At 38.4% G+C, this 20892-nt stretch overlaps 1 long non-coding RNA gene across 1 annotated transcript; it reads left to right on the forward strand.

Moving 5' to 3' along the window:
* The first annotated feature begins 1874 nt into the window (after window positions 1-1874).
* Window positions 1875-19073, forward strand: LOC132710719 (uncharacterized). Its single transcript, XR_009621445.2, has 3 exons — window positions 1875-1986; window positions 3202-3423; window positions 17726-19073. It is a non-coding gene; the product is annotated as an uncharacterized LOC132710719 (long non-coding RNA).
* The last annotated feature ends 1819 nt before the right edge of the window (window positions 19074-20892 follow it).

A 20892-nucleotide genomic window follows, 5' to 3' on the forward strand; every position in this document is an offset into this window, starting at 1 on the left:
GAGGATATGGCTATGTATTTTCATGGCAATATTTATTTGGCATATATATTGCTGATCTGACCTTTTCAAAATTCTGTATTTCAAGAGCAATATTCTAATACTCTCTTCTTGTTTGCAGATCCTTTTTCTGCATGGCTGCTCCTTAAGATTGCATCAAATCTGCAAATAGTTCCCTCTCCCAGATAAAGCTGAAATACTCCGACACGGGAGAATGTGTGTTTTTTTTCCTCTTGACCCTTGAGTTCTCACAGGGACTGAAAATTGCCATTTAAGTTTTAATACCCTTTGCAATGTCCTTAGATTAATTGTAGTAGTATCATACTTATTTGGAGCAAATAAATCAGTCACATTCTTCCTTATTGGCACTGTGGAAATGGAATCTACCACAGACCTATTGAAAGAGAGAATCTAACATAATGGTGGCTATTTTCATACCTGATGCTCAGCTACCATATTTTTCGGACTATAAGACACACTGGAGTATAAGATTTCAAAGAGGAAAACAAGAAAAAAAAATAGTTTTTGTCCTCCCTGGCCCCCAGGAGCAGGCCTCCCAAACACTCTGTGTGGCCCATTTTTGCAAAAAATGGGCCCGTTTTTGGCCTCCCAAACCCCCTCCCTCACATCACATTTTTGCCCTCCCCAGCCCCCAGGAGCACTCTGTAGGCCTCCCAAACCCTTTGTGTGCCCCATTTTTGGTGAAAATGGGACATGCGGGGCGGGATTTTGGGAGACTGTATTTGGTGTATAAGATGCACCAACATTTCCACCCACTTTTAGGTGGGGGGGAAGTACGTCTTATACTCCGAAAACTACAGCATTTTTTTCCTAAAGTTATAATTGTTAAAAAACAAACCTTTAATGATCTGCTCATGCATAATACTCTTATAATACAGTGTGGATTTGCATATCTTATTATACAAAAACCAAGCCACTATTATTTAGCCCAGTGGTTCTCAACCTGTGGTCCACAGACCGTAGGTGGAGAGGGATATGCGATGTCGACATGGGATCTGCGAAGGCTTGAGGAAATGTTATGAATTAAATCTTGAGTTAAATCTTCCGGGGGTGAGGGTGGGGGTGGTCCATGGCCGTGGTGAAGAAAAGATTGAGAACCACTGATTTAGCCAATAGCAACTGAAAACCTGAAAGTGCTATCTTAGGATCTTGATAGATGACAAACGCAGCAAACTATGACTGATAGGAAAGAAAAGCTGCTGCTGCTAGTATAATGCAAGGGCTGGATGGAATGACTCAGGAAATGGCTGTGTCATATCTTTTCTAACAATTGGGAAATTATATCCTAGAAAAATTATCTTCTTCTTTTTTTATTTCCTCCTCAGAAACAAATAGTGCAGCATTTCTGAAGTATTCGTGTTCTCTGACGAACTCAAGCCAGCTGAGAAACCTAAACGTTTTCTGGCATCTCAGAATGCCACACAGCAGCTGTGTGTTACTCCTGTGGTCAGAGTTCCTTCATTTACAGCAAGCACTGGCTTAAAAGGCTTAAGCCCCACTGAATGACTGAACGTCTTGGGAGTGGGTGTGTGGAAATAAAGCATTCTGGCTTTTTAACTGTCACCCACCCTTCTCCTCTGATATATTACACGAGAACTGTGCCCCCCACCCCTCACTAAATGTCACAAAGCTGTTTTAATTGCTGTGCCTTTACAAGGGAGGTGGTGGCTCTAGCTGAGCGAGTGAATGTGTAGGCTGGAGAATAAATAAGAGAGAGCTTTTGTAATCTTCGCTCTGTTCCCAGCAAGGAGACCTTCCCTGCTGTGAACCCAGGGGACCGTGTCTCGGTGGTGAAAGCAGATTTCCCCCAGTCAGAAAGGAAGGGGGTACTGCTGCTCTGGCCTTTCTCTTTATTTACATGCTCTGTATTGGCAATTCTGTTCAAGAAAGGAGACCCGGAGAAAAACACCGAGGCAGCACCTTCTGGAACGTGTGTTTTGAGAAGTGCATACAATCAAGGGCAAAATTGTGAGTTGATAATCTTGGTTTGGCTACTTTAAAGATGGGTGGACAGATGAAGCAAATAGAAGGTGATTCCTTCTATTCCAAAGTTTGTAATATTAAGAGCCGTAGTGGCACAGTCATTAGAATGCAGTACTGCAGTCTACTTCTGCTGACTGCTGACTGCCGGCTGCGTGCAATTTGGCGGATCAAATCTCATCTACTCAAGGTTGACTCAGCCTTCCATCCTTCCAAGGTGGATAAAATGAGGACCCAGATTATTGGGGGCAATATGCTGACTCTGTACACTGCTTAGAGAGAGTTGTGAAGCACTGTGAAGCGGTATATAAGTCTAAATGCTATTGCGATTAACATAGAAAAGTAAATACTATATATACAGGTAGGTAGTCCTCGACTTATAACCACAATCGAACCCAAAATTTCAGTTGCTAAAAGAGACAATGCTTAAGTGAATTTTGCCCCATTTTGTGACCTTTCTTGCCACAACTGTTTAAATGAATCACTGCAATTGTTAAGTTAGTAACATCGTTGTTAAGTGAATCTGTTTTCCCATTGACTTTGCTTGTCAAAAGGTTGCAAAAGGTGATGCCATGACCTGGGGACACTGTAACCGTCATGAGTCAGTTGCCAAGCACTTGAATTTTGTTCATGTGAACAGTGCTGCAACCATCATAAGCATGAAAAACTGACATTAATCATTTTCTTCAGTAACTTTATTTATTTATTTATTTATTTATTTATTTATTTATTTATTTATTTATTTATTTATTTATTTATTTATTTATTTATTTATTTATTTATTTATTTATTGGTTCGATTTATATGCCGCCCTTCTCCGGAGTCTTCTCCGGAGACTCAGGGCGGCTTACAATGTGTTAAGCAATAGCGTTCATACTTTGTATATACCTGCTTAGTAGGGCTTCCGGGCCCCCCTAAATGGTGTTCTTTTTTATACAAAGTCAGCTTATTGCCCCCACAATCCAGATCCTCATTTTACCTATCTTGGAAGGCTCAACCTTGAGCCTGGTGAGATTTGAACTCGCAGTAATTGCAGGCAGCTGGCAGCTAAGTGCTACTTAACAGCACTTTAGTCCGCTGCACCACCAAGGCTGTTGTATGTCGAGAAGTATCTGTAGTATGTAAGTTGAGGAGAACAAATCTAAATTCTGAGGTGCTTCCCTGGAAGACATACTCCACTGCTTTTCTGTTGTTTGTTGTTAGTTGTAAAGTCGTGTCCGACCCATCGCGACCCCATGGACAACATTCCTCCTGTCCAGGCCTTCCTGTCATCTACCCTCCTCTGGAGTCCATTTAAGCTCACGCCGACTGCTTCAGTGACTCCATCCAGGCACCTCGTTCTCTGTTGTCCCGTTCTTCTTTTGCCCTGCTTTTCTGTATTGCCTCTCAAACATGTGAAGATGAAAATGAAATCTGCAGTTGCAGGTATAGATTTTCAGTGTAATTAGAACCCTGTTCACATTCTTTTTAAAACTATGCTAAAATTCTTAGCGTTTAATGTGAGAGACATAAAAGATAATCATATTGGCTGCCTTTAATTTCTTTAAACATAATTAAATTTGAGTAATTTCAAAGGTATTAAATGCAAATTAAATACAAATTAAATATGTTTAGCTGTAAATTAAGTCAGTTGGAATGTTCTTTTTATCTTGGTCTTACTTCCTTTGGAACAGGCACATGGCTTTTAACTTGACTTGAAGGCTAGCCTTGATTCAAGAAATGTCAGAACATTTGAAAAACCCAGATATTTTGTCAGTGTAACTATAATGTTTTGCCTGAGTGCATGAACACATGTTTGCAGTTCTGATGTTCTAATTGATTGCAACTCAAAGGTGCTTTTTCAAGAGGAGAGGCAACTGGACTTTCTGTTTTTTCTTTGAAGATGTTTCATTTCTCATCCAAGAAGCTTCCTTAGCTCTGACTGGAGGGTGGGAAATGGAAGGATTTATACTACTTGTAGACAACTGGTCATTTGCATTCTTTTAAAGAATTGTTGAGGCCATCTGGACACCTTTATCTCTGTCATCAGGATCACCAGAGTAGTGCAAATGGGTGTGAAGCCTTCTTGGAACTCTTGAAAGGTCTGTGTTGTAGACTAGAGATAGATGATGTTGTATCCCTCCCCCTTAGTTGAGAAAGGTCTGTTCAGTTTTGACATGGATGGCCTTTTTGATCCCTCTTTTAAACCAGTGGTCCTCTCTGTCCAAAATGTGGACTTTGCTGTCTTCAAAAGAGTGGCTTTTGTCTTTTAAATGCAGATGAGATGCTGAATCTTGTCCAAATGGGTTTGTTCTCCAATATTGTCCCATGCGTTTATGAAGTGGTTGTTTTGTTTCCCCGATGTACAGATCTGCACATGGCTATTGCATTGTACTCCATATACCATGTTGCTCAGTTTGTGTCAGGGTCAAAGCGGCTATCTATGTCAAAATTGAACAGCCCTCTCTCAACAGAGGGGAAGGGATATGGCATCATCTATCTCCAGTCTACAACACAGTCCTTTTAGCAGTTTCAAGAAGGCTCCACACTCATTTGCACTACTATCTGCAAGGAATATAAATCCTTCCATTCCCCACCATCCAATCAGAGCTGAAGAAGATTCTTGGATGAGAAGTGAAATGTCTTCAAAGAAAAAAAAGAAAGTCCAGTTGCCTCTTGAAAAAGCACCTTTGGGACAACCATGACCTGGATGACTGAGAATCTCCATAGACATCCAGTTTTCTTTCTTTTTCCTATTCAAAGTCATGAGGTTGCAACCTAGGCAATTTTTCTTGGATCTCTTTTCTTGTATTTTCTTGTATGCTTGGCTCTTGTGCTCCCTTCTCCAGAGCAAAGCTAAATAGTGGGCCTGGTGGGCCTGGTGGCTCAGCAGACTAAAAGCACTGTGATTAACACCAGCTGTCTGCAATTACTGTAAGTTCGAATCTCACCAGGCTCAAGGTTGACTCAGCCTTCCATCCTTTCTAAGGTAGGTAAAATGAGGACCCAGTTTGTGGGGGCAATAAGCTGACTTTGTATAAATATACAAAAGTATGAAGGCTATTGCTTAACGCATTGTAAGCCGCCCTGAGTCTCCGGAGAAGGGCGGCATATAAATCAAATTTTTTAAAAAAATAGTCATGGAGAATGATATTCAAAATGTATCAGAGTACCTAATAGTAGTGGTAATAAATATTCAGTAAAGATATTGGGGGTGTACACGTAATCTTTGTTTAATGATCGTTTGAAGTTACAGTGGCACTGAAAAAAGTGACTTACAACTGATCCTCATACTTATGACTGTTGTAGCATTTCCACCATCACATAATCAAAATTTGGGCATTTGGCAACCAGCATGCATTTACCACACTTGTAGCATCCCAGGGTCATCAGATCATCATTTGTAACTTTCCCAGGCAGCTTCCAAACAAGCAAAGTCCATGGGGGAAACTGGATTCATTTAACATCCACATGATTCACTTAAGAACTGCAGTGATCTGCTTAACAACCATGTCATAAAATCGGTCAGAACTCACTTAACTTCTGCTTCCAATGTGATTGTAAGTCAAGGACCACCTGTACATAGAAAATAAATTTGGCAAGCTGATCCCTGATTGGTCTATTTATCTGGAATCCAAAAAAGCTGGTTGTTGATAGACTCCTTTGTCTACGAAGAATTATGATTGATTTCTTTTGAAGGAATTCCAAGGGAAACAATTAGTTTGTCCTTGAGTCAGGCTCTATCCAAAGCTTCTATCCAAAGCTGGCAAAATTCCACTTTCATAGTCCAGTGGTACACCACTTCCCTGCAGTTCTGGAATCACAATATACAAATTAATATTGATTAAAAATAAAATAAAAATGTTGATTAAAAATAAGGGACATGGTGGCTCAGTGGCTAAGATGCTTAGCTTGGAATAGAAAGTCAGCAGTTCAGCAGTTCGACTCCCTAGTGCCGCGTAACGGGGTGAGCTCCTGATACTTCTCCCAGCTTCTGCCAACTTAGCAGTTCGAAAGCACGTAAAAAAGGCAAGTAGAAAAATAGGGACCACCTTTGGTGGGAAGGTAACAGTGTTCCATGCATCTTCGGTGTTTAGTCATGCCAGCCACATGACCACAGAGACATCTTCGGACAGCGCTGGCTTTTTGGCTTTGAAACAGATATGAGCACTGCCCCCTAGAGTTGAGAATGACTAGCACATATATGCGAGGGGAACCTTTAGCTTTACCTTATTGATTAAAAGAACATAAAAGACATCGCCATCTAGGAAAAGTTATCATCAGCAATAGTGGAACATGTGTAGCTTCATACTGGACTTAATGTCCAATATGAAAACATACAAGTTCTGGCAACTTTATCAAATGACCATAGCCAAATAGAGAGGCTGTCAAGAGCCATAAATAACATTCTAATAACTTCAACTAGAAGGAGGACATTTTGAAACTAAATAAAATATGGGTGAACAGCAAGGCTAAAGAGCACTTAATTAACCAACAACATGGAATCTGCAGCAATCTCATCAGAAAGAATACCTAGCAGTAATCTGGTTTAGAGGCAGGCCAGTCAGGAACCAGACCAATCAAAAGTCGTCTTATACAATGAGCCAATCAACAGCTTGACTAAAAAAAAAATGAATCCAGTTCCTTTTCTTCTTCCTGCATTATTCTATGATACACATCAAGAAAAATAGTGAACACATTAAAACATTTTTAGATAAGCATTTGAAAGACTGGAGAAGTTTTTTAATTCTTTGCAAATAAATGCTGGTAGAGATTTATCTTGGAAATTGGCATTTTAAAATCTTAAGATTTCCTTATTTTGAGCTATATAAAGGTTTACCAGAGCAGTCTAAAAGCGAATAGTGCAATTCACCAAATATGCCTGCTGTGTAACTTCCATTCAGTCCAATAGAGATTGCATAAAATATTTCATTATGATCTAGCGTGAGTCTGAGATATATCAAGAAATTGTTATTTGGGACATCCAAGCCATAGTGCGTTAAGGCTCAACACATCTATATAAAACTGATGATTTTCTGAATAAGTGATTTATTAATAGCCAGGACTCATCTCAACAAAGGACATGTCCTTTGTAAATGCCCTAAATGAGATTGAAGATAACATGGCTTTAGTAGGGGGAAAAAAATCTAAGACAATCTGATAGCTAGATGAATTTTGCCTTGTTAAGGCAAAAGCTTATCATGTTATAATCTCTTTTTTATGATCCCACAATCCCTTGTGGGGTAAAGTCTGGACAACTGAATGGAGTAGAGTGTTTACTGGCCAGATGCCCTTCCTGTCACCAATGTGGAATTTTATTCAGCAGATAAATTTGTGCCCAGAGAGAAATATCTGCCTCTACCTAGGATTGAACTCACAGTCTCTTGATTGTGAGGCAAGAGCTCCATCTCCAGGCCACCACACCACTCCTCCTCAAAACCTTATCATGTTATGCTGGTGTTAAAATAGGTGGAATTGAGATAAATTGGGGCTTTCAATCTAACTCATAGATTTAGCATTTTATTATTATTATTATTTTATGTTTGTAACATAATTTCACTTTGAGAGTTAGCAGAGTGGTATATATGTATCGAACATATATTCAGATTAAAAAAGAAGCTTGTATAAATTAGACATTTGCAGTGGCAGCAATCTGAGATTTTCCATATAACTAGCAACATACTTATGTCTCTTGAAGATAAGCTCTGCTTACACACTCTCCTCTGACCATCAGAGTCCCAAATTCTGCAAAAATTCAAATAGAGGAGCTGGATCCATTTTCAAAATTCTTCTGATTGTTGTCATTTACTCTGTTGAAAAAAGATAAATGCATTTTCTGCAGTAAGTGTAATTCAAGGTGCATATATGAGCCGTATGTGTATTAGTAGTTTTACAAAATTGAAACCCAACAACAAAAAAGTCAAGCTGTAAACTCTCAATGCTAGAATTTTTTTTTTTAGTCAAGAGCTGACTAAAATAGTGGTCAGTCATTGCTACTGTACACGCACATGGACAAATGTGCACAAATATGTTCCTATAATGAAATAATACCGTGTTTCTCTGAAAATAAGACCCTGTCTTAATATCCATGGAAAGCTGCTAGAAACACAGATTGTACCAGAACTATCCATTTTTAAGGGGGAAAAGGAGATTACAAAATACTGTATTTTAAATGTATCTATTCAAGATTAGTCTTTGGGATTCGAGATATTGGTTAGAAATCTGGCATGTCTATTCAGGGCTAGTTGCTGTGCATCAGGATCTTGGTGAGCTGCTAGGGGTTCGCAGGGCTTCAGGACAGCCTCTAGCTAAGATTCTGCAGTTCGGAGAACCCCCAAATCCCACTCCTGGCTGGCCCTGCCCACCCCACCTGCCCCTCTCAGGAGTCACCACATAGTCCGTTTTGGATGCAGGTAAATTCAGGGTGCAGAGGCTCGGGGAGGGCAAAAAATGGGCCTACCAGAAGTTCGGGAAGGCCTCCGGAGGGCCTCCATAGCCTGGAGAGTCCATTTTCGCCCTCCCGGAGACTCGAGGAAAGCCTCTGAAGCCTGGGGAGGGCAAAAACGCCCCCCCCCCACCATGGTACAGGAGGCTGACTAGGCCACGCCCACCATGGCCACGCTCACCAAGCAACCGGACAGAGAACCCCTTGCTAAAATTTTTGAAGCCCACCTCTGATCAGGATCCAACAATAGACTTTACTATGTCATATAAGAAACAGAAAACATTTTTTAAAAAAACCTCCTCTTTAATATTGAGACACTATTTTTGAGAGAGAACAATGAAATTTGGCTAGTAACATTTATATAAATATAAACTTGATTTCTATGTCACTTTCTGTCTGCATCTTTTTTCATAAAGCAAGACTTTGCCATCATTGTGATTTTAAGGTTATCGACCAATTTTCAAATCTCCGAAGCAGAAATTCTTTCGACCCCTTGACTGCAGGTTAAATCACCTTCCATTTTATCCCCTATTGACTTCTTTATTCATAGGGTTTTTTTTATCCCTTTCTTGCTACATTATGTAATTGTATGCATAATGCAAAAAAAAAAAAAGTTAACCTCAATGCCAGATGGTTTGTAGAAGATGAGATTATTCTGCTATACATTTTTTTTTATTTTTCCAAAAAATTATTGCTATATTGTCTATGTAAGTACAAGGATAATGGTTGAAATGGTAACCATGGTAACCCCTGTTACTTTAAATTGTTTAAAGAACATAGCATCCTCTGAAGTACCATACAGTTAGTCAAACATAAACGTTAGAAATTCTTGCTTCTCTGAATTGCTTTTACTTACTTTATATTATACCTTCAAAAGAGTTAATCAAGAATTGCTTACCCTCCTTGAGTAACAGAACATAAACTACACTAATATCATAGACTAGAGGTCTTCAAATTTGGCAGCTTTAAGACTTGTGGACTTTAACTCCTAGAATTCTCCAGCCAGCATAGCTTCTGGGAGTTGAAATCCACAAGTCTTAAAGCTGCCAAGTGTGAAGACCTCTGTCATAGACACATGGGAAGCTATGTTATGAAATTAATGATATTTGTTAACTCTACTTGGGAATTGTCTAAACTAATTTAAAATGCTTCTCAATGCTTCAGAAGCATATTTAGGATTTTCTTTCCAATCACTGGTTAAGTGGTCATTAAAAAAATGTTTGATTCAACTATGACCTGCATGGAAAGCATATGTTCTATCTCATACAAGAATGTGTAACCAAGTTGACATGCATCTACCATAATTAATATCCTCTTTGTACATTAGAGTAGTTGTCTAGAACAGTGAAGAGTGATGGTGAAGGAAGATGCTGTCTAAACATGGGTTGGTGCCCATTTCAGGGTTACCTTGTGGCAAAAATGGTAGTAAAGAGATAATTCTTGCCTGCTAAAGGTAGAGAAGGAATGATTATATTTTGGACATGGAGCAATGAGGGAGACCTCTCAGCATCTCAATACAATCATTTTGTGGGACACTTTGATGATAACATTTTATACATCCATCTCAGTTTTTTGTTTATTGTCATGTTAAAGTGCAGGATGTGGAATAATGTAGTTAAGTTAAAGGATGGCAGATGTTCACTGAATATTAGGAGAAAATGTTCTAATAGCAAAAACAGTTTGATAATGGAACCATAAGAGGAGTAATGTCCCCTTCACTAGCTGTATCTCAGTAGAAGCTAGAGAGTGGTTCTTTAATCTGGATTCGCACACAACACATGGTGTTGGGTTCAGTGGCCTAAATGGTTCCTCAATCCTGACTGAGAATTTACTTGCTGTATTTGATGTTGGCAACAGAATACAGAATAATAAATTGGAAGAGATCTTGGAGGTCCAACCCTGTCCAAGCAGGAGACCTTATACCATTCTGGACAAATGAATCTATGAGATTCTCATTCACACAGGTTATGGTTGTCCAAGGATGCTTTTTCAAAAGGCAACTGGACTTTCTTTGTTTTTCCTTGAAGACATTTTGCTTTTTACCCAAGAAGCTTCTTTAGTTCTGACTGAATAGTAGGGAACGCCATCTGGTCATTAGCACTCTGAAGGTCAGTCATTAGCTCTCTTACAGTCATTGAGGTCACTTGGTTTTTTTTTTTTTTTCGGTACCCACAAGACCACCTGAATCAGAACACAAATGGTGTGGAACCTTCTTGGAACTGTTTAAAAGTCTGTGTTGTAGACAGAAGGTGTCGTATTCTTCCCCCTCTATTGAGAGAGGGTGGCTCAGTTTTATCATAGATGGCCTCTTTGACCTTTCTTTCAAACCAGTGGTCCTATCTGTCCAGAATGTGGATTTTTGCTGTCTTCAAACAAGTGAGCTTTGTCTTTCAAATGCAGATGGACTGCTAAATCTTCTCCTGATGGCAAGATTGTTCTCCCATGTTGTGCCATCCATTTGTGAAGTGGTTATTTTGTTTCCTCAACGTACAGGTCTGCACATGTCTCACTGCAATGCACTACTTATACCACATCGCTCAGTTGGGTATGGATGTGTTATCCTTGGGGTGGACAAGCTCCTGCCTTAGTGATTCTTAGGTATAAAGTGTGCATGTATGTTGTGTTAATTGAAAATCCTCTTGAGCTTTTCAGATATTCCCACAGTGTATGAAATGACAACATTGCTTCATTTGTTGTTCTTTTCTATATCTATTATAGAAGAGCTCCTGCTGGATTGTTTTTGGGAATTGACGAAGGCCCAGTTGGGATAGCCACAAATTTGGAGGGATTTCTTAATGTGTTTTAGTTCTTTTTCTTTTCCCACTTTGCTAGTAGGCAAATCTTCAGCTCAGTGGTGTAGGGTTCTGGTGACTTCTATTGTGCTCCAGTGAGTGTTGAGAATCAAAATGTAAATATGGGTATTTGAATCAAAATGTAAATACGGATATTTGATCCGAATCCTGCCCCACTGGTCTGAAGGTTCAGAGAGCTAACAACCAACCTTCAGAGTGCTAACAACCAGATGACTGCAAGGAATATAAATCCTTCCATTCCCCACCATTCAGTCAGAACTGAAGAAGCTTCTTGGATGAGGAAAGAAATGTCCTCAAGGAAAAGCAAAGAAAGTCCCGTTGCCTTTTTTTTTTGTGGGGGGGGGAAACATCTTTGGGACATTCTGGAGCAATGGCTGTCCAATCTCTTCTTAGAAACCTCCAGTGAAACTGGATGATAAACCTTTTAGAGAGTGAAACCAACCTCTTGTTTATTAGTTGTTTCACTGACAATAGTTTCCAAAGACTTTTGATGGGGCTGCGGAGGGAATGTGCTGGTGACTGTGAATACATCTTTGAAGCTATATTCCTAGCCAATGGTGGTATTCAACCGGTTTGGACCAGTTCGGGAGAACCAGTAGTGGCGACCTGCAGATGGGCCTGCCTGAGCCCACCCGCCCACCCACCTGCCTCGGCACTATGCCGTCCTATTTAGCCACATTTTCTAAGCCATACGCATGTATTCAAACTGCGTGCAGGAGCAAAGAATATGCATGGAAGGCTGTGTGCATGTGCGGAAGGTGTGCGAGCGAAGCAGACGTGCACACTCAGGCTCACATTTATGGTGCGCTGCGAACCAGTGGTAAAATTATGTGAAAGTCACCTCTGTTCCTAGCCTTTAAAAGCCTCTAGTTTAAAATTGCCTTAAGAAATAAACTAATCCTTTTCTTTTCTTTTTCTTTATAAAATACATCAATTCACCTCTGGGTCAGTCAGAGGGGAGTTTGTCCATGTATAATATAAATGTACTACCTTCAGCCTAGGTTTTTTTTATTTAGAATAACCACACTGCTTTGTTTCTCTTGAAAAATCATTTAAGCGCCATAGAATTTCTATAGTTCCATGAGTATTTCCAGAATTTATGAATGTTCAATGTCAGTTTTTTTTTCTCTTTTCCACATTTCACACGTTTTCATTCTACATACTGAATGTCACATCTTTTAATTACTGTACATATGGAAATTGGAACCTGGTGAGATGCATTACAAATGATCCATAATACGCTTAAGGAAAGAAAATTGATTCATAGCTAAACAGTTTTATTTTTAAGCCAACTGTGTATCCCATAAGTGGAAGAAGCGTATGTTCTTGCAATCGTCTTGTACTATCCCTGTCAATACATCTGCAAATTGATATTTGTTTTAGAGTGCAGCAACATACTGAGAACCCGATTGATACTTTTCTCCCTTTTGTTCTCCTTCTATTTACATTTTAAAAAAAACACAAAAAAACAGTATGGCCTGGAAAGTGTGGTTTGCTTTGTTTGAAAGATATATATTTCAGCAGAAATCAACAGGAATGCCATTAGAAGTAGAATTGGAAACCAGAAACGTTTGACATTCATTATAATGTCAAAATGAAAAGGTCCAGTGAATCAAAGCAATCTTGTAGCTCGTAATAGCCATTACTAAAGTATATCCTACAAAAATGAGTTGTCGATATTGGAGCTATAACTTATTTGCATTCACCTTTCCCTGTTTCCTTTGGGGATGATAGATCCCAAAACTGGAAGTGCGCCAGAAGCATGGTATCTGCAGTTATTATCTGAACAGAATAGGAAGGAAATCAGAATTTAGTATTATAGAGACAAGCAATTTTAGTGAACTCTTAAGTATGAAACAGAAAAACAAGAATGCTAGTTATGCCATCACCATTTGAAATGTACATGTTTCCTTTAGAAAAGCTCAGCAAAGTACACATTAGATCAGGTTGTCAAACTCGATTTCATTGAGGGCTGCATCAGGGTTTTGTTTGACCTTAAGGGGCCAGGGTGGACATGGCCAGCTCAATGTCCTTGTGTCGGGGGCGCCTGTGACTCCTGAACTCCATTTTTGGCTGCAATGGCCTCCTGCAACCCTCTCCCGAGCTCCGTTTTTGCTGGCAGAGGCACCACGAGCCGATTCTTCACTGTTTCCAGGGTGGCCCTGTGGGCCATATCTTAGCATCCCATGGGCCAGGTCCAACTCACGGGCCTTGAGTTTGACACCCCTGCATTAGATCATCTTATTTTATCCTCACAATAATAGCCATAGCGTGTCATAGTGAATCTAAGAAAAAGGCACTGGTTCAAAGTCACCCATAGTTCAATAAAGTTTTTTTTTTATTATTTTTTTTTAAAATTTGATTTATATGCCACCCTTCTCTGGAGACTCAGGGCGGCTTACAATGCGTTAAGCAATAGCCTTCATACTTTTGTATATTTATACAAAGTCAGCTTATTGCCCCCACAAACTGGGTCCTCATTTCACCCACCTCGGAAGGATGGAAGGCTGAGTCAACCTTGAGCCTGGTGAGATTCGAACTTACAGTAATTGCAGACAGCTGGTGTTAATCACAATGCTATCAGTCTGCTGAGCCACCAGGCCCTGTGTTTCAACAAACCTCTCTCTAGTCTCTGCCCAACATAATTTTTTTCATAGCTCTTTTTTTCCTCAAGTGCATGTCATTTTTCCCCCCATATACTGATACTTCCTTATTTTTTTCCCTTAAGGCTTTTATTCGAAGTTTTGTATTATACGAATAATACAATGAAGCAATATTCCGTTATTGCTTGCTCCAGGTCACTGTTATCTGCATGCGTGTGGGAGTGTGTGTGTGTTTGTGTGTGTATGTGGGTCATTTGTCAGAGAGGCTTATGATGTTGTTTTCCCATTCTCCTTTATCTAGTTCATTGTAATTTTAATTTCAATTATTTTAATCAGCAGATTTTTTTTAAAAAAAATGCAGATAGCAGTGCTCAATCATAGTTTGTAGCTGGGAGAGGTGTTTTGAACTATAACAATCACAATCAATTATTACTGACTGGAGTATATGGGAATTGAAATATCCAGAAACCACAATTTTGCTTGTTCTGCTATTGATAGTTTGAAATTTCAGAAACCACTTAACGTGGAGGAAAACTTGAGGAAGTAACATAATTTGATGTTCCCAGTCAAGATTTGCATAACAAAGGAATGTCTTGGCATGAATCTACTTATTAATAACAAATACTGGCATTTCAAAGAAATGTAGTTTATCATTCAGTCACTCAGCATATTTAAATCAGCAGGCAGATGCTCGAGATTTTGCCATGAAAAGAGGGATGAAATATGTAGAACTCCTATTCCATATACAGTAGTAGACTTATGTATTAAAAACAGATTTTCATCATTTAAACTTAAGAGCACTGCAAACAACAACAACAAAGCAACAACAAGTAAACTAAACTGCTGGTCCCATTCCTCCCCTGCCAAATTTCATTGTTATACTTCATTGGAGCATAACAGATTTTTGGAATAAGTTTTAAGTTTACAGAAGGAGATGGGACAATCTTCTAGAGTGCTAGCTAAGTGCAAGCACTTCTCTTCTTATTTCCTGCCCATAAAAAAAATTGAAAATGCCATTTTGCTATTATTTTACCTGGTATCGTACGCTTACTTTTAAAATAGCTTTTTAAAAATTTTCTTCCCTAAAGAGTTGGGCTACACTCCTGGAAAAGGCGATGTGTGTTAAATTGTTCTGACATTAATTGGGCTTTTGATAAGCATCATAAAGGTCTCCTTTTGCCTTTCCTTAGTAAAGGCATTGAAATAAACAGATTTCGAAGTCAACTAGCAAATGGGAACATTCACAAAACTAATTTGAAAACAGCATGTGGCTGTTGCAAGTCATAGCACTCCTCGTTGAATGGCAGAATATCAAACGCAGAGATTAACAAATGAGTGTAAACCTTTCCCCTTCCCCTTGCCTCTTGTTCACAAATCAAGATACAACGGATAAAAGTAACTTCTAGAAAAATTGCACTATTAATCATCCCTGAAAAATGTTTCTCATTGAATATAATGGAAAGAAAGCTAGAGCCTTGGAAAGAGACAGCTTTATAATCGACAACCAGGTTCTTGTGATATTCATATTGTTGCTGATCAAAATAACCAAGATCAAGTCTTTTTGTTCATTCAAACATATCTGACAGGCTTTACTGTAGCACCAAGGGTTGTGTAGTACTCAGTGTGGAATTGAAGATGGTATGGTTAAAATTTTAAGTCATGTGCCCCCCGCCCCCCCCCCAACTACATAACCTATATTCAATTTCACAATCAAGATTATTTTTGGTTCAAAAGAACTGGACAGAACCGGGAGAAACCCACCACTGTTACAGCCCCAATAGCTCTGGAGAATGCCAGGTCAAGAAGAATATAATGGACCCAATTGTTTATGACATACTCAACTGTAAATCCTTTTATGCTTCCCTACATTGCTACAGCATAGCCAGGATGAAATCACACTCCAAATAGTTTATTACTGATTACCTCCTATCAGCATAGTTACAGATGGCTAAAAAGCCAGCATTCAATATTTCAAGATTTGTTCATGGATGAGGAAATGAGGAGCGAAACCAGAAAAGGATACAAGCCTTTCCAACTAAAAAGTGGTTGATTTTGCAGGATTAGGTTTGTTTTGAAACTTCTCAATACTTCCCGAGATTTCCAGCAGATGTTTGATCAAAAATTTTATCAGTAAAAGAAAGGAAAGGTTTCTGCAGATACAACAGAACAACACTCAATACCCAATAGTTATCTGGATGACTTATCTCTTTATCTCTTTGAATCATATTCCAGTGGTCTACAACACAGAAATAATTTATATTCAATACTTCATTCTTCTCTCCCAGTTTTAAATGGTTTAATGCTTTGTGACAGTTGACATAATAGAAAATTTTTACACCTAGATATTTTTTTAAAAAAAAGTCTTTACTAATAATATTTTGTAACTGCAAATTAATTTAGATTTCTTTACAATATATTGATTTTCCTGATATTATAACAAGTTTAAAGTTATTTTTAAAATATATTTAGCTAAATATCCCAAATTTAAAAGAGTAAGGACCATATTATCTCAAAATAAACTTAATAAAGAGTTCTTGCTTTCTGTATTTAATCTTTGGAAATGACTGTGTGTAATGCTATACTTTACAATTCTGTAAACTAAAACAAAATAAATTAAAACCTCAAAAATAAAGCTCAGGAAGAAAAGCAAGAAATTCTAAAGAATCATAATTAGTGGTAATTATTTGTATTTTGGATGAATTATATATCCAATCCATCATTTTCCAAAAATACAGTGAAAGTTAAATAATTGCAGAGTTTTGTTCAGAAATAGTCCTTTCCATATATTTGCTTTTGATATATTCAGAAAGTATGTAGATAGGAAAATTTAAAATACTTTTGAAAAATATATTACACTAGCTGAATACCTGTGCTCCGCTACGAAACTATGTGATCGGGCTTGATAAATCGACATTTAAAGTTTGAAAATTAATGAGTAGTTACGATCGGCCTCTCCTCTCCTCTCCTCTCCCTCAGGATTGCCCCATCGATCCTCTCCTCTCCCCTTCACTCCTTCAGGCTGGCCCCACAAAAGCCTCTCCATCAGGCTAGCTCCACAGAAGCCTCTCTTATCCTACCCCCTTCTCTCCCACAGGCTGCCCCCACAGATCCTTTCCACTCTCCTTCTCTCCCTCAGGCTGGCCCCATAGATTCTCTCCTATCCCCTTCTCTCACAGGCTGGCCCCATAGATCCTCTCCTATCCCCTTCTCTCCCTCAGGCTGGCCCCATAGATCCTCTCCTGTCCCCTTCTCTCCCTCAGGTTTGGCCCCAGAGATCCTCTCCTATCCCCTTTTCTCTCTCAGGCTTGCCCCACAGAAGCCTCTCCTCTCCCTTTCTCTCCCTCAGCCTTGTCCCACAGAAACGTCTCCTATGCTATCTCCTTCTCTCCCTCAGGCTTTCTAGCCCCTTTTTTCCATGAGGCTTACCCCACAGAAGCCTGTACTATGCTATCCCATTATCTCCAGAGTTATTTTCAAGTTGGGAGGGGAAGTAGAACATCTAACTAATTAGCATCAGAGCGTATTATAATAATATAGGAAATACTAATGCCCTGATGGTCATTTTGAAAAATCCTTTCTTAGTGAGCACCTAAAAGCCAAGAGAAACCTACATGGCAAATTTCAAGTTTGTAGGCTTTACTGTTCTGGAGATTTCGTGATTAATGTGTGAGTGGTTTTCACTTATATATATATATATAGATTTAATAATTTTTCTGACTAAGAAAAACTATGTTTATTTTTGGAATTAATTCCAAACTCATCCAGATATATATTATACTTATGATATAGTGGAGTTATCCAGTCTTTATTCTTCCTTCAATTCACAGTGAAAGAAGTTTTAGTTTCAAGTATGTTCAGTAATGCATTCTTTTTTTGTCTATCAATAGGCATTTGCTGCAGGGCAGAGGCCAGTCAGCCAGATGTGCAACCATGTGCAAAGACATTGCAATTGCAGAAACCCATAATTAAAGGAGAAGTACAATTATGCAATTTATGTTAATGTATTCAATCATGAAACATTGATTTTTTTTTTTTTACAGTTTATATGCTACCTCTGTGCCCAATATACTTTTTTGGGATTTATTTAATCTCTTGGCACATTTTCTGAAAATATAATTACAGATTTGAAGAAACGCAAAAAAACAAAGTACAATGTGGAATTAAAAATGAAGTTGGCTACTACTGCACACTTAAAGAATTGTAAAGGTAATGGGAAAATATTTCAAAATATAGCAAAGAATTTTCAATGGTAAACTCATACACTTGACCTATCCACTTTAGGCCAGCTTGACATAAATGTGTATCAATGCATTGCATGGTCCTCCTAGTTTGTGAGATGTAGGCAACCTTATACTGGCTTGCAAAACAGTTTCTAGATTAGAGACCCTCATTTGTATAGGAAAAACATTTATGGCTAAATCTACAAGACTTGGCTTTTCCTCCGAGGTCTAGGGGAAGACTAGATAATCACGCTTTAGAACTCTGATTTGACGCCAGGTTTTTGTTGTTTTTAATATTTTACTCTGTTTGGTTTTATAGTTTTAATGGGATTTTATGTGTCTTTTAGTCTTTGATTGGAAGCTGCCCAGAGATGGTTGAAAGATGGGAGTCTCTCTCTCTCTTGCTCTCTCTCTCTCCTCCTCCCTCCCTCCCTCTCTCTCTCTCCCCCCTCTCTCTTCCCCTCCTCTCTAAGCAAATTATGTGCTGGTCATCTCACAGATGCGTATATACATACATACATACATGCTAAAACTAATGGGTATATCCTTATTGTTGGCAGAGAATGCTGCAGGTGCAATGATTGAGGTAGTATCTCAGCTGGCAGTAGCTTAAAAAAAAAGCATTGGATGAAACACTCAAGTAAGCCAAACAATATTGGTGGCTGAAGTCAGTATTGATAGGTCTACCTGGTGCTTGCTACTTCTTATTCCTTTTCTGCAAATTACATCATTTTGCTGTTATAAATCAATCAGATATTAATGGTTAAGCTTGAGCATTTCTTCTGGCCAAACATCAAACAACTGGGGTTACTGATTGTGTATTTCTTTGAACTTCAGCCCTGTGGCTGTCCACTTGATTGGGAAATGGTACTTGCAGTTTCAAAGGTAGATTTTGCAGCTATAAAGTTTACAGAATAGAATAGAATAGAATAGAATAGAATAGAATAGAATAGAATAGAATAGAATAGAATAGAATAGAATAGAATAGAATAGAATAGAATAGAATAGAATTGGAAGGGACCTTGGACATCTTCTAGTCCAACTCCCTGCTTAGGCAGGAAACCCTACACCACTTCAGACAAATGGTTATCCAATCTCCTCTTAAAAACTTCCAGTGTTGGAGCATTCACAACCTCTGGAGTTTTAGGAGTCAGTTTTTTTTTTCCATGCTAGGTGTACTTGGCATCCTGATAATTGGAATCCTCATTAGAGAGAACCTTATCTGCATAGCATGACACTATAGGAAAACCATGACCTCCTCAATATTTTGTGTTTAAGATACACAGTTTTCTGAATTCAAAACCAACAGGAGGAATCCCAATCTAATGTTCTTCTTTCTTTTGTTGGATTGCAGAGTAAAACTCAGAATTCTTACTCCTGATTGTATTGATAGTTCTTCTGACAGCCTAAAAATGTCAATGAGCTATTGTTATTTAATAAACATTTTATATTTCATGTACTTATCATTTTAAATGTCAATATCACATATTTTGAGAAATTATGTATGTCATAGTCCTAATGATTGGAGAATGTGGGTCATGAAAGTCAAGGCAATTTCCCATCTAGTCATTCATGTACGAAATTCATTTAACATGAATCACCCATTGTAGAAATTTAATACATCATTTGACCTGAACAACATTCCCAATCACATTCAACATCATAAAACCTTGTAAAAAATTCAACATCATATTAGAGAAGAAGTTAATACAAATCCTTTCAGAACAGACAAGTAGGCCAGATGGGACATTAAAGAAAAGGCTATTGTAGGAGATTGCTTAATAAAGGTTGCATTTACAACCTGAAAATTAATTGTGTCTTCAAAAGAGATTCAAAACTGAATGTTGTTCAGATTAAAGAAGAGAGATATGTTAGCAAAAAAATAAAAAATAACACTATAATGTAAAATAGCTTTCTTAAAAGTTTTCATTAAAGATAGTCATCTATGTTAATTTTCTAATTAATTCCAATTTAATTTTCTCATCCTAATTTTTTAAAAGGATGCTTAATTCCTTCTGAGAAGGGTAATCTTTTTATGCAGTTGCAGATGAATCTAATCTATCTGAACTAGAATAAGTAATTTATTTCAAAATTATGGATATTATATGGTCAATGCAACAAAAACAACACCAATATTACACTATGAGTGACTGAAGCAGTGAGTAGCAGTGATTTTAGACTTAGCATGTAGATCGATGGTAGACTTGCTCTAGAGATAACTTCAATGGCTGGGATTTTGTCTAGCCATCTGATGATTGATATTCTGCAAAGATAAGTCATGTGGAATTGGATGAGCAATATAGCATGACTTTGATAGATAGTCCACATTTTAAAGCATATCGAAGGGTAGCGAGTACCGTGGTTTTGTGGACCTTCAATTTGTTGCTGGAGTAATTCCTTGACATTCCCACACAGTAGAATGCAATATGCCAAATACAGAGTTTGCCTTTGCTACTCTGAAGTTATTGTCAATAACAATAGTCACTACTTGGGAGAGAGTGCTACCAAGGTAACTGAGTGGTCCACTGCCTGGAGTTTCTATCCTTTGATTGTGATTTTGAGTTCTATGTATGGTGCATGAGAAGCCAGCTGGTGCATGACTTCAGTCGTTTGAATATGGATGGTGAGTCCAAAGTTGTCACAAACCATAGAGAATTTGTCCATACTGACTTGTATCTCTAGTTCTGAGCCAGCATTCAGGACACAGTCATTAGCAAAGGAAAAGTCTCTAAAACAGTTGTCTTCATTTTGGTAATGGTTTCTCCTCAATTTGAAGAGCTTACCATTGGCTCTGTACTTAAGGATGATTCCTGCATCGCTGTCCTTGAAGGCAT

Source organism: Pantherophis guttatus, chromosome 1 (assembly GCF_059756535.1).
Source record: "Pantherophis guttatus breed Tessera chromosome 1, ASM5975653v1, whole genome shotgun sequence".
Classification (NCBI taxonomy): Eukaryota; Metazoa; Chordata; class Lepidosauria; order Squamata; family Colubridae; genus Pantherophis; species Pantherophis guttatus.